This window comes from Protopterus annectens, chromosome 6.part1, assembly GCF_019279795.1.
Source record: "Protopterus annectens isolate FY-2018-M chromosome 6.part1, PAN1.0, whole genome shotgun sequence".
Lineage (NCBI taxonomy): Eukaryota > Metazoa > Chordata > Ceratodontiformes > Protopteridae > Protopterus > Protopterus annectens.
Genome location: NC_056738.1, coordinates 81,008,870 through 81,021,022, shown reverse-complemented (window position 1 = coordinate 81,021,022; position 12,153 = coordinate 81,008,870). Strand labels below are relative to the sequence as shown.

The 12,153-nt window shown below is 41.0% G+C and overlaps 1 protein-coding gene across 2 annotated transcripts in view; it reads right to left on the bottom strand.

Annotated features, from left to right (window-relative positions):
• ERICH2 (glutamate rich 2) overlaps positions 1-12,153 on the bottom strand; it is a 948,280-nt gene that overhangs the window by 616,700 nt on the left and 319,427 nt on the right. The gene's annotated exons all lie outside the window — the stretch shown is intronic.

The following is a 12,153-nucleotide window of genomic DNA, read 5'->3' as shown; positions in this document are numbered from 1 at the left end:
CTAAAATTCTTAATTTATTAACCACAAAATATGCACAAGCTTTTCAAATTAGCAGACATTAGCAATCCATAACATACTCAAATCCATAAATAACATTCAAGGCCTCCAGGCTGCAGCCTTTCATTATATTTTATAAAATTAGAAGTTATACAGGAAGATCAATGGATTTTTAAATTTGTCCTAGAAGCAACCTTTGGGCAAAAGGATGGATTGGTTCTCAACTTTACAAAGTGTGACTTGTGGCTGTGGCTGTTGCCGTCTGCAAATGAAAGTTGATTGGAACTGCTGCTGTTGACTGAACTGACTGTGAGGAAGGAAGAGAAAGAAAAAAAAAGAAAACTAGAAAAGACTGACACTGGGGCAGTAAAAGGATCTATGTTCTTATCTCCTTTAGCCCAGAGGGAGAAGCGTTACTACTAGTAGTAAATCCTCCTGGTAGAGGACTTAAGAGAAGCTACTATAATGTCTCTATCAGAAGATCTGGCACTGGATCCAGATTCTAGGCATTTGCTGTTTAGAGTAGGAAAAGAAAGCATCGCAGCGCCCACTTCTGAAAAATGTCTTCCACTATGGATTGCTTGCTGTCAATCTGTCTATCCTTATGCTGGTTTTCCCAGGAATATGTGGTGCTACCAGAAGAGAATGAGAGAGGAGATCCCCATTGCCAAAGTCTGAGCCTCTCGACACAGGGATAGGACTTGGTTCGCCCTTGATTTGTTGATACACCACCGGACATGTTGTCCATGTCCATGTCATGCAATAGTTCCTAAGGAAGAAAGTTGTTTGAGGCTTTGCAACGTTAAAAGCACTGCTCTCTCTAGGACATTTATGTGCAGGTGGTATTTGGCTGATGAGGAGAGAGAGGAAATCCAGGAGGATAGATGGTTCTTGCAGTTCTTGCAGGTCTGTGTCACTAGGATCTTGAAGCTGGCTGCTGGAAGCTGATTGTTGTGAACAACAACCATTGTAGAAGGCGTAAAAAACAGGCCAGAGGGGAGTGTGATGGCCGTGATGGCAAGGGCCCAACACTTTCAAAACCAGTCTGGCTTGTACCTTTTTTTGCTGGCAAGGATGATCTTGAGTGGTTTTTGGATATCTAGGATCCCTCTGACTTGTTAGGTTGGCTGACATCGCAGGGCTCTGAATTGATGTCTGTCTGTCCCCCAGCGAGAAACCTTCTCTGGAGGCATCTGTGGATTTTTTATGTGATAGTACATCCCTGAGGTCTATAGAGCACATCCCAGTTGTCTCTTTGCCCAGAAAGAAATGCGATTGAAGTGTGACCATCTGAAATCTCGTTCTTTTTGATAGACTTTTTGTTTCTGCTGAGGTCTAATATTGGTCTCCAGTCTCCGTCTTTTAGGGACAAAAAGAACCTTGAGTATTCGGGACTCTAATTGATCTTTTTGTACTGCCCTGGATAGCTCTTTCCTTAGAAGATTTGACCTAAGGATGTCCCTTTGAAGGCTCGAGAAGGGCTCCCCTCCCAGCTCCTCCAAGAGGAGGAGGCTCAAGAGCAGAGTTGAAAGAGGGGTCGGTCCGAGGCTGACTTTGGGAGTCAGGGCTCAGCTCGAAGTCTGAGCTCAGTCCCCGCTCAAGAGGAGAGGGAGAACGACAGGGACAAGGTCCCTCCGCCCCTCCCGAAACTGAAAGGAAGCCCGCCGCCGGCCTGGATCCCTCTCCTCTCAAGGAGGAGAGGGAGATAGAGGACGACGACCGAGCCGGAGGTGGTGCATCGCTCCAGAAGCGCAGCACGTCACACGGTACCGATAATCTCCACTGACCAGCTGTAGGAGAGGAGGGGGACAGATTCAAGGGGGGATGTAGACAGCTGATCATTGATGAGATGGGGCTATGAGCATCTGCTAATGCCTGCTGAGACTTTAATAGCCTACACTACACTCTCTAAATCGGTCACGAAAGCCTGGAAGACCTCGATGGTGGCTCCGATGGCTCCTCCAAAAAAGCAAGGGAGATGGGGGAGCAGAAGAATTCCAAAACAAAGGAGGAGGGCAACCTCTTTTGGACGGAGAACCTATCCAGCAAGAATGAAGGCGAGATTGACAACTTAACATCCCTTACTTTACACTTTCCTTGAATGTGATATAAAATTAGACACCAACATATTTAATGTAATTTTTTCGTTTGAAAATAAAGGCATCATATATTCCAAATGTACCATTTAAAAAGTGTCACAAGTCTTCTCATTCTTTTTTGTACAAAACGTTTCCCATTTCAAACACAAAACTTTCTGCTGCCAAGGAACTACAGCCGTCGATAAAATTCAAAATCACCACATTATTGCAGTAAAGATTGAGTGCTTTCATCTCAAATGTTAAAGACTTCTTCAGAATGAATCCTAATGTAACATTACAAAATTTAAACATCCCTCTTCACAAATCACATGATCTACCACATCCAATAATAAATCTTGAAATAAAAAATGTAAGTAAAAACAAATATAAAATAATTAAACACCAAACACTTAAAAAAATACAAGAACAATCCATCTAAAAAGCTTCCAGATGTGAAATATGGTATTTTCAAACTTATCCATCAGTTGTTTCAAAGTACAACCCTCAGGGTTACAAACTTTTTAAAATTCAAGGGACGTGTTTAACCAATCTAATAATTTTGTCTTGTTGCGATTAAAGTTTGTTACATTGTTTTCCAATTGAGATGAAGGTATGCAATTCAAATTCTGTATCTGTCCTGCCGAAATAAAGCAGGAAGGGATATTATTAAAATCCGTATCACCACCATCGCTTAGAGGAAAGAGTTGCTATGGCAACTTAGATTAAATGCTACACTGTTACCGGGCCTTAATGAACATATTTCATTTGCTAGTGTCTTAAGATTAAAGTCTTATTTAGTTTGAAATTATGACTCGCTTTTTAGATGGATTGTTCTTGTATTTTGTAAGTCTTTGGTGTTTATTTAGTCAGTTTATATTCGTTTTTGGTTACATTTTTTATTTCACGATTTATTAATAGATGTGGTAGATCATGTGATTTGTGAAGAGGGGTATTTAAATTTTGTAATGTTACATTAGGATTGATTCTGAAGAAGTCTAACATTTTAGGTGAAAGAGCTCAATCTTTCCTGCAATAAAGTGGTGATTTTGAATTTTATTCACAGCTGGGGTTCCCCGGCAGCGGAAAGTTTTATGTTTGAAGTGCATCACTTCCCAATTGACAAAAATGATGCAGCTGTCCAATTTCCATCATGATACATTACCTCCTAATCCATTTGCAAAAAAAATAAATGTATATTTTCATTTACATATTAAACTCATTAAACCTGTGATATAATCACATTTAATAAGAAAATGATTAACCATTGATACTATGCCCTTAAAACCAATCCTAAACACAGAGTAGCACCCATTGTTCCTTACACTTCATGCATATATAAAAAGTTAAGAGTTAAAAGCAGCATGGATGCAGCTTCATTTATTACCATAAGATTATTTCTCCTAATTAATTCTGGATTACCTGCACTGGGTTACCTGCAAAGGGTTTTGCCATTATTCTCCTGTACAACCCTTTTCCTACCTTCTGTACTCTTAGTTTCACCCCTTACATTTTCTTTTTTTATTCTTTAAACTAAATAATATATCCACTCTATTTGGTACCTCTGTTTCTTTCCCATCTTTTCTCCTCTAACTTCTTATTCCACCATCTTTCTGTAAAATGCAAAATGCTTCCCTTTCTATTACTTCTCTCATGCTTTTACTAAGGGAATAATATTAGTTACAAACAGAATCAGTATGAATTAGGACAGTCACCTTATATCCAAGCTGAGGGGAAAAGCACTGGATTTATTATACAAAGGCAATTTTATTGATGTCCTTTTCCTAACTTCCTCATCTATCAGGGCTTAGCCCGTTTGCCTAAATCACCCCCCCAAAAAAAAAAATCTACAAATGTCTTAAAGTACAATTGTGTAGGTAACTTACCATAATGGTAGAAATCCAAACAGGTCACTTTTGCAGTATTCCTTACATGTGAGTCTTCCTCTGCAAAGACCCTGTCCATCCATTCAACCTGCCAAAGGTAAAGATCTTTCTCCTGCAAGGTGTACATCTACCCTAGACATGTGCTGGTGTGATAGTATAAGAGAAATGCACTTCCACTCTATCTACAGAACTTTCTTGCCCTGATTCAAAGTAATATTAACTTTCTAAAGTACTGTGATAACCCTGACCTATAAAAATTAAAGCAGGAGAAATAAAACTACACAGGAAGTTTTGGGGTTGGGAAAAACCTTAAGAGGAATACTACACTCAAGCCAAGAAAAACAGTGTAGCTCAGTATGGGTGATGGAAGGCTGGTATTTGTACTGCAACAGTAATCTACTTGAATATTTAGAATTATGGTAAGTTACCTACAGAATCGCTCGACATTCTGCATTAGACCACTGCTGCAGTATTCCTTACATATGAGAAGACTCGGAGCTTAGTTGGCTCCAGTGTAGAAAGGGGAAACTTCCTCCAAGTTTAGGAGGCCATGAAGGACAGCCTCAGCAAATCTAGTCCTTGCTCTTCACTAAACATCCAGTTTGTAATGCTTAGTGAGGCTGTGGACAGAGAGGACCAAACGTCAGCTTCAGTGACTATTTTAGAATCCATGCCGTGCATGAAAGACCCTAGGTAGCTACTGCTCTGAGTGGGGGCCTTAACCATCTCTGGTAACTATTTTACATAATTAGAATAGCAGAAGGGAATTGCATTGCAACTCCATTTTGACAGGATTTGTTGAGTCACTGTAATTTGCTTTCTGCAAAAGAAACAAGCAACAGATCAGATTTTCTCAACTTTTTTATAAAACCTGAGTAGTCTATCATTTAAAGAGCAAAGATTTCTCGCACCACTGTTTTGGAGATTTGGAAAGAATAAACAAGATGGAAGAATTATGAATGCATTCAAAAACCCCTTAAGCCATGAATGAAAGACTGAGTCAAAGACTTGTTCTATCCTTATAAAAAATAAAATATCGAGATATGCACAAAAGGGTCTGTAATTCAGACTGTTCTAAATGAGGTTAGGGCCAATAGCAAAGCAGTTTTCCAGTCAAGAATTTTACAGAAGACTTGGCACCTGGGTCAAAAGAAGAAAGTTAGCTTCCCCAATATGTAATTCAAGTCCCAAAGGGAGCTACTCTTTTTCTTGGAGGTTTAATGTGAAATACTCAGTGAGAATTAATTTTGACCAGATTAGAGTTTGATAAATGATGCAGAAACAAAAAAGCTGAAATGGCTAGTGTATGCACTTGGATGGAAGTGCAAGATAAGACAGATTTGAATAGCTCACAAAGATGCTGAAGGACCAGGGCACCTCTGCCAAACTGGGGTCCAGTCTTCTTTTTGATACCAGATTCACTTGAATAAGTAAGAATTATTAGGGTTAGGTTTTCAAGCCTCTCTAGAAATTTGCTGCTCATCCTGAGAGAATTGGCATCTCAAAAAAGAATTAAAATTTTGATCATCCATACTGTAAGCTTCAAGGTTTGTATGCTGGGATGCATTAATGACCATTTTGTCATAAATAAGATACACCAAAACAGGAAGAGTCTGGTAACAAACCTTTTCTAATTCTTTCAAGAGAGTGAACCAGTACTGTCTTTTCCAAAAAGTGTCGACAGTGACATCCTTGGACTGTCCCTTATCTTTAGGAGTATTTGGGGAATTACAGAAAAAAGGTGGAAGCGCAAACAAACTTCTCCCCTTCATTGAGAAGGCATCTGTTGCCTTTCTTTATTTGTAAGGAATCCTAAAACAAATTTGTCTCAGGTTGCCTGTTATGCATTGATGCACACAAGGCTGAGGGACTCTGAAGTAATGTACAAGAAGGAAGATCTCTCCATTTAAAATCCACTTTTAAGGATCTGCTCTAGACCTACTTAAAGCATCTCATACACTGTTCAGATGTGAGAGAATTTATACTGCCTGAAGAAAAAGATTGTGTTGAATGTTTACTTATCAAGCAATCACAGTCCCACCTTATTTATGTACCACATAACTGTGGTGTTGTCTGTTTCAACCAGTGAAGACACCTTCAGACCAAGAGTGAAAGTACAGTTATGTAAGTAAACTTACCATAACAGTAAATTCCTGCTGGGGATTTTACCTGTGATCCTTTATATTGGGTTTCTCTAGTATTATATTGGGCACACACAGCTAGGCTTGTAAAAACCTTTGGGTCAATAGCCCAGTAACCACTTATGAACCTGGAGAATACCAGAAGTCCACATCTGGTGTAGAGCTGTGAGTCCATTGATCAAAGCCTCCTCACTTTGTCATTGATAAGGCTCCCACAAAAAGTCTGAGGCATCTGACAATGCTCTCAGTTGGCTGAGGCTATACAAAGGGAACTGCCAGATTGCCGTTTACCTGTTTGGCCCACCAAAGTAATTACTGAACCAGAAAGGAAGAGGAACAATTCTAATGGTGGAGTGAATTCTGGTGCTGAATCAAGACTAGAGATACCACTAGAATTTCTTCACATGAAGTTTTGCCTAAGGCACCATAAGGATGGCTGAAGCCATGAACCCAAAGGTTTTCAGAAACTCCCTGGCTGAGGCAGATTTTTGTTTTGCTAATTACAAAGTAAATGTTGTAAGATATTGTTTTGTCTTGATTAAAAGGTCCGTTTAAATTCTGTTATGTATTAGCCAGTCTATAAAAACATCCTGGAAGAAGGAACCAGAGAGGAACTCCTTCAGACTGAGTGAAAATACAGTTATTTAAGTAAAATTACCATAACAGTAGATGTACAAATGATCACAACTGCAGCAGCCTAAGCTATATGGGATTATATCCTGCACAGGATATAACATCCAGCCAGCTTCCAAAGCTTCAGGACACCTTTCTCATGCCCAAACTATTAGTCAGCTTGAGCTGAGCTGACTAAAATACAGGTCTGGGCACTAAGCCCTTTCAGAGCTTTCCTGCTGCAGAAGAGTGCACTCCTCTGTGGACTTTTGAGCATCAATGATCATTTTTTGCTGCTCCATTGCCAATAAAGATTTCTAGGATACTGTAGTGGTGACTGGTATGAAGAACATCCCTAGATTCTGGAGGAGGTTCACAGTGAAGTCAAAGGCATTTGAAAGATCTGAAGTGGAAGTAATTTGGATGGAGTTATGACTGGTGGCAGGCACTGTGAATACCATTGGTGATGCACAAAGTCCAAAGGGTAAAGTAGAACACAGTGCCAGTTTAACACAAAAACTCTCAAATACTTTGTTACTTTTGTGGATGGGGATGTGTAAGCATGTTTTAAATGCAGTGTTACCCAGCAGAGTATTTCTATGAAGAAGAGCCAAGAGTCTGGTCTGAATATCCTGTCATTCTGAAGTTTGATAAATCTAGTACTGGTCTAACATCTTGTCTTTTTCTGGATACAGCAACAATCTGAAGTAAGATATTGACTTCTTTAACTGGAAGGTACCTTCTGTATTGCTTTTCAGTATTAACAAATCCCTTGGCTGTAAAGCTTATTGTACATGATGTAGATGCATCTGTAGAATAAGCTGCATCTGAGGCTCCTTGAGTTAATTCTACTGTTTACTTCCGATGCACGGTTTATGAAACCGGTCTGCTTTTGTAATCTCCTGATGTTATGGAAGGGGTTTTAGCCAGCTGGCTCAGGACTATAGCAGAAAAGACAGAATTACAGACCTGGCCCTAACCAGTACAGACGGTGTCACAGATATCCCGGTTAGCCAAAACTGATCATGCAACCATGTGATTTAGAGTGGGGAGGAAGAGTAAAAATAGAGAGAGAGTGGTGGGAGACATTAAAAAAGAGTGGATTGTGCTATGCTGATTAGAATGACTGACCCCACTACATATAAAGACACATACAGAGGCATACACACAAAAAAAGGTTATGTACTTACCATAAAGCTAAATCTGTGTTGTCGTCTTCCATCTAGTTCAACTAATGGGTTTATCAGATCTGAATTTGGCAACTCAGATTACTGGATCCAGGGCTCAGGCTCCTTCCCTCTACCTATAATTCTTTTCCACCCTCACAGTACCTCAGATCAAGTTTGCCTGTCTACATCCTAGATATATCCAAGTAAGAAATGAAAGCAGAAGTAAACCAGAAGACAGTACCAAACTGTAGACAAGTCAAGGCTTCGGACAGGTCAAATCCAGGTCCAATGAGAGCCACACTTTAGAATTTGCTAAGGGGGATGGAGGGAGGGAAGAACACCTGGATCTAGCGTTATGGTAAGTACATAACTTTCATATCCAATGTTGTCTTTTCCATCCACCTCAACTAATGGGGCAGAGTCCCCAGCTATTAAAAACTCTGGAGAGGTCTCAAGAAAGGATATTACAAAGGATGGTGAAGACAAAAGAAGCCCAGGATCTAGCTTGCAGTTTCAGTCAAATGTATGAACAAACAAGTAGCTGTAACACAAATATCATCTACTGGCACTCTAGCAAAGGCAGCAGCAGATGCTGTAACTGTTCTACTGGAATGGACTTTATGTTTGTGAGGTAAAGATAGTCCCTTCACTTTGTACACAAAGGTAAAACAAATCAGATAGTGTGACTGTGAAAACACCATCGCACAGTTTGGCCCTGGAAAAGGAAAGAGCGAGCAGATCAGTTTTCCTGAAACATTCGGTGTGATGTAAATAAAATCTTTTCTGACAAACATCCAACAAATGTAAGGTATATTCCTCTTTGTATGAAAAGTTAGGGAAGAAAACTATCAAATTACTGGTCTGATTTAGGTCAGTTTCTGAAGCCACTTTAGGAAGAAAATTAGGACTGGTTCAAACAGAAACCCTATCATTATGGAAAATCAAATAAGATGGCTTACATGAAAAAGACTGCAAATTGTCTTCCAAGACAGAAATATGAGTTCCACTGAAGCTGTCATTTCAAAGGGATGTCTGGTCAGGGCCTGGAATTAAAGAGTAATGTCCCAAGGTGGGGCATGGTCTCAAGGGTATTCTAAGAAATGTTCCTCATAAAAAGGCCTTAGACAATTTAATTGAAGCAATAGGGGTCTGATTTTTCCCCCCTCATGAAAATTAGAAATAGCTGCCAGCTAAATTTTAATAGCAGAAAAACTCACACTCTCTTGAAGCAAACCTGCCAAAAATTCCAGTATGTAAGGTAAAGGAGCTGAAAAAAGGATCTAGACATTTAGAGGAGGGCCAAATTGCAAACCTCTTCCACTTACTTCTATAGACTTTTCTGGTGACTGTTTTTGAGAAAATGACAGAATATGGAGTACACAGGAAGAAAGAGTGCAATTTCTGGCTATCACTGAAAATGTCAGTTTTAGGGCTTTGATGTCTGGATGAAGCTGCCTGGATGGGTAAAACAGCAGATCTGGGAGAGGTTTCAGCACCAGGCCGGGTGTTTCAGATAAGGCCATAGGAAAGGGAACTGTATCTAAAAGGCCAAAAATGCGGTGATGTGGATCATTCTCACCTTGCACCAAACCGCTTTCTGAAGAAATTCTGGTATAAGATATTGTGGGAAGGCATATAGAAGCCCCATGTACCAAATATGGGTCAAAGCATCTCTGAGCGACTCTCTCTCCTGGGGAATCAGGGCAAAGTACCTGCTGCACTTGGTGTTGAGAGAGGTAGCAAAAGGATCACAGCAAGGCTGGCTCCAGCATCTGAAAATCTTGATAGCAGCTGACTAAGAAACCTTTCATTAGGCAAGAGAACTGGACCTGTTCAGCTTGTCCACTAATATATTGGATTTCCTCAGTATATGTATTGCCAAAAGGAAGCACTGGGAAGACATATCCCACTGCTAAACTTTCATGACTTCTTGACACAATTAATATGATCAGGTTTTCTCTTGCTTGTTGATGCACCAGAGTACCACACATTGTCCCACTGAACTGAAATCGCACCCCTGAGGAGGGGGTCCTGGAAGGCTTGCAACACTAGGAGGCATCATCTCCAGCATACTGATGTGAAGTTTGGCTTCTGAAGATATCCACATGTCTTAGACAGCATTCTCTTCAAAATGCCACCACCCTATTAGAGTAACTATGGCAAATGGAAGTGGGAAAATGAAGGTATGACTCAGAAGAACCAGTGGAGAAGTTAACCACCAATGAATATGAAGTCTGCCTATCTCTGTTAAACTGATCAGAAATCGCATGTGTTGATAAAGCTTGGACAACTGAGCTGAGAGAGTCCAGTGAAGCACACAGATGTGGAATTTGGCAACAGGGAGCGGAGTTACTGAAGCTGACTTTTGAACCAAGTAAGTGAAGAATAGATCATGAATAAGAGAGGACTTCAGAAGCCTGCTGACACAGGGAAAGGACTCTGGAATTTAGGAGTTTGGCAATTTCAGAAGTGGTGCCCAGATGGCGCCATATGAACTCTATCGTCTGAACAGAAGTCAACTGTGATTTCTTCATGCTGATCATGATTCCTAGCTGGGGCCATAGCTGGAATAAGAACTCCCTTGCCTGAGCAAGTACATCCTTTGCAGAATCGGTTATGAGCCAGTCAACTAAGTATGGGAACACCCAGAAGTCCTGTAGACTGAAATACACTGTAACCACTGTTATGCACTTAGTGAATACCCCAGGGGCTGTGGTGTGACCAAAGGGCGGTGTCCTAAAGTGAAAGCTATCTTGATGTCATAGTAGGCATTCTGCATACCCGAAGAGCACAACCAGTCTTCCTTACTCAACAAAGGTAAAATAGACTGAACAGTGACCATCTGGAATTTTGTCTGTTTTACAAACTGATTTAGATGGCTGAGGTCCAAAATGGGAATAAGGTACCAGTTTTTCTCCAGAACCCAACAGAATCTTCCAGAACCCAAAAGAATCTTGAATAGACTCGGGAACCTTGATGGTCTGGTGGGACCTCCTGGATAACTTGCTTTTTTTTTTTTTTTGGCAGCTCTGACAGTTATATGGCTGCTGCCTTCCTTTGACTGGGTTGCACATCAGGAAGTTTTCTTTGCTCAACAGCTGGTGCCTGTTGCATTGGAAGTGCCATCAGCTGCATTCAATAACAGGCACATGGACACATTGCTTATGGACTGCAGGGTAGCTAGCTGCAAGTCCACTGCCTTGTAGACTTCTACAAGTAGAATACCCAGGAGGGACTAGGAGAGACAAATCCCTCTAGAATCTAGTTAGGTGAGCTAAATAATTCAGCATGCATAACACAAATGCTGCTAAAGCACAAGTCAGCTATCCAAATCTGTCCAAAGCTATACACTTCCTATTAGAATGACATGTCTACAATGGAATCTACAGTGGGACCCTTTCTCCAGTGATATCTGTCTCTAGGAGTAACAAAAATCTTATCTGGTTTACGTGGTATTGGCTTCACCATGTTCGGTTCCTTCCACATCCACTGCAAGACCAAATCAATAATCTAGTCAGCAGGAGGGATCACACAGGAAAGTAGGCTGTCCATCCCCAAAAGCATCAAGGAATACGGACTCCTTCTGGTAGGGCACATCGGTCGACCAACCCCCTCACTGTCTCTGTAATTCTAAGATGCCCTCTAAGGGGAAGTCTTCCAAGGGGGATCTTAGGGAAACCACTCTTTCCTTGAAGTCAGTATCTCCAGTAAGGGACTCCTGAGGGGAATCCAGATGCCTCCTTTTACTAGCTCACTTTCTACACTCCTCCATAGTGAGGGCTCTAAAGAAGGCTGGAAGCAGAAAGAGAACTCACTTGGTGAGTTTCCACAAGACTCAAGAAACTGGCTGACCCTGTCAGGTAGGATGACGTGAAGAGGAGAGCAAAGAACACAGGGGGGATTGGACAAGAACAGAGTGATAATGAAAGACCTCCTTTCTAGATTTAAAAAGGAGATTTCTGAAGGTGAAAGCTGAAAAAAAGAACAAAAGAAGGGCCTCTGGGATCCAAAGAACCTGACAGAATATGTTTAGATCCAGTCCAACTCTGTTCTAAGGCAGACAGCAGAACCGAGCTGTTCAAAACCAAAGCGCCTACAGGAAGTGGCGGATCTGACAGACATGGAGTCGACTTTGACCCCAGGGCACTGACTCTGGCATCCTGCGTCTAAGACCCCTCATGATTAGATGACAGAGTTGAGCAGGTAAGACAGATAGTCTGAGTCTAACCGGCCAATGCTATCTGCTCTGACAAGAGCATTTCTTAGGTAACGC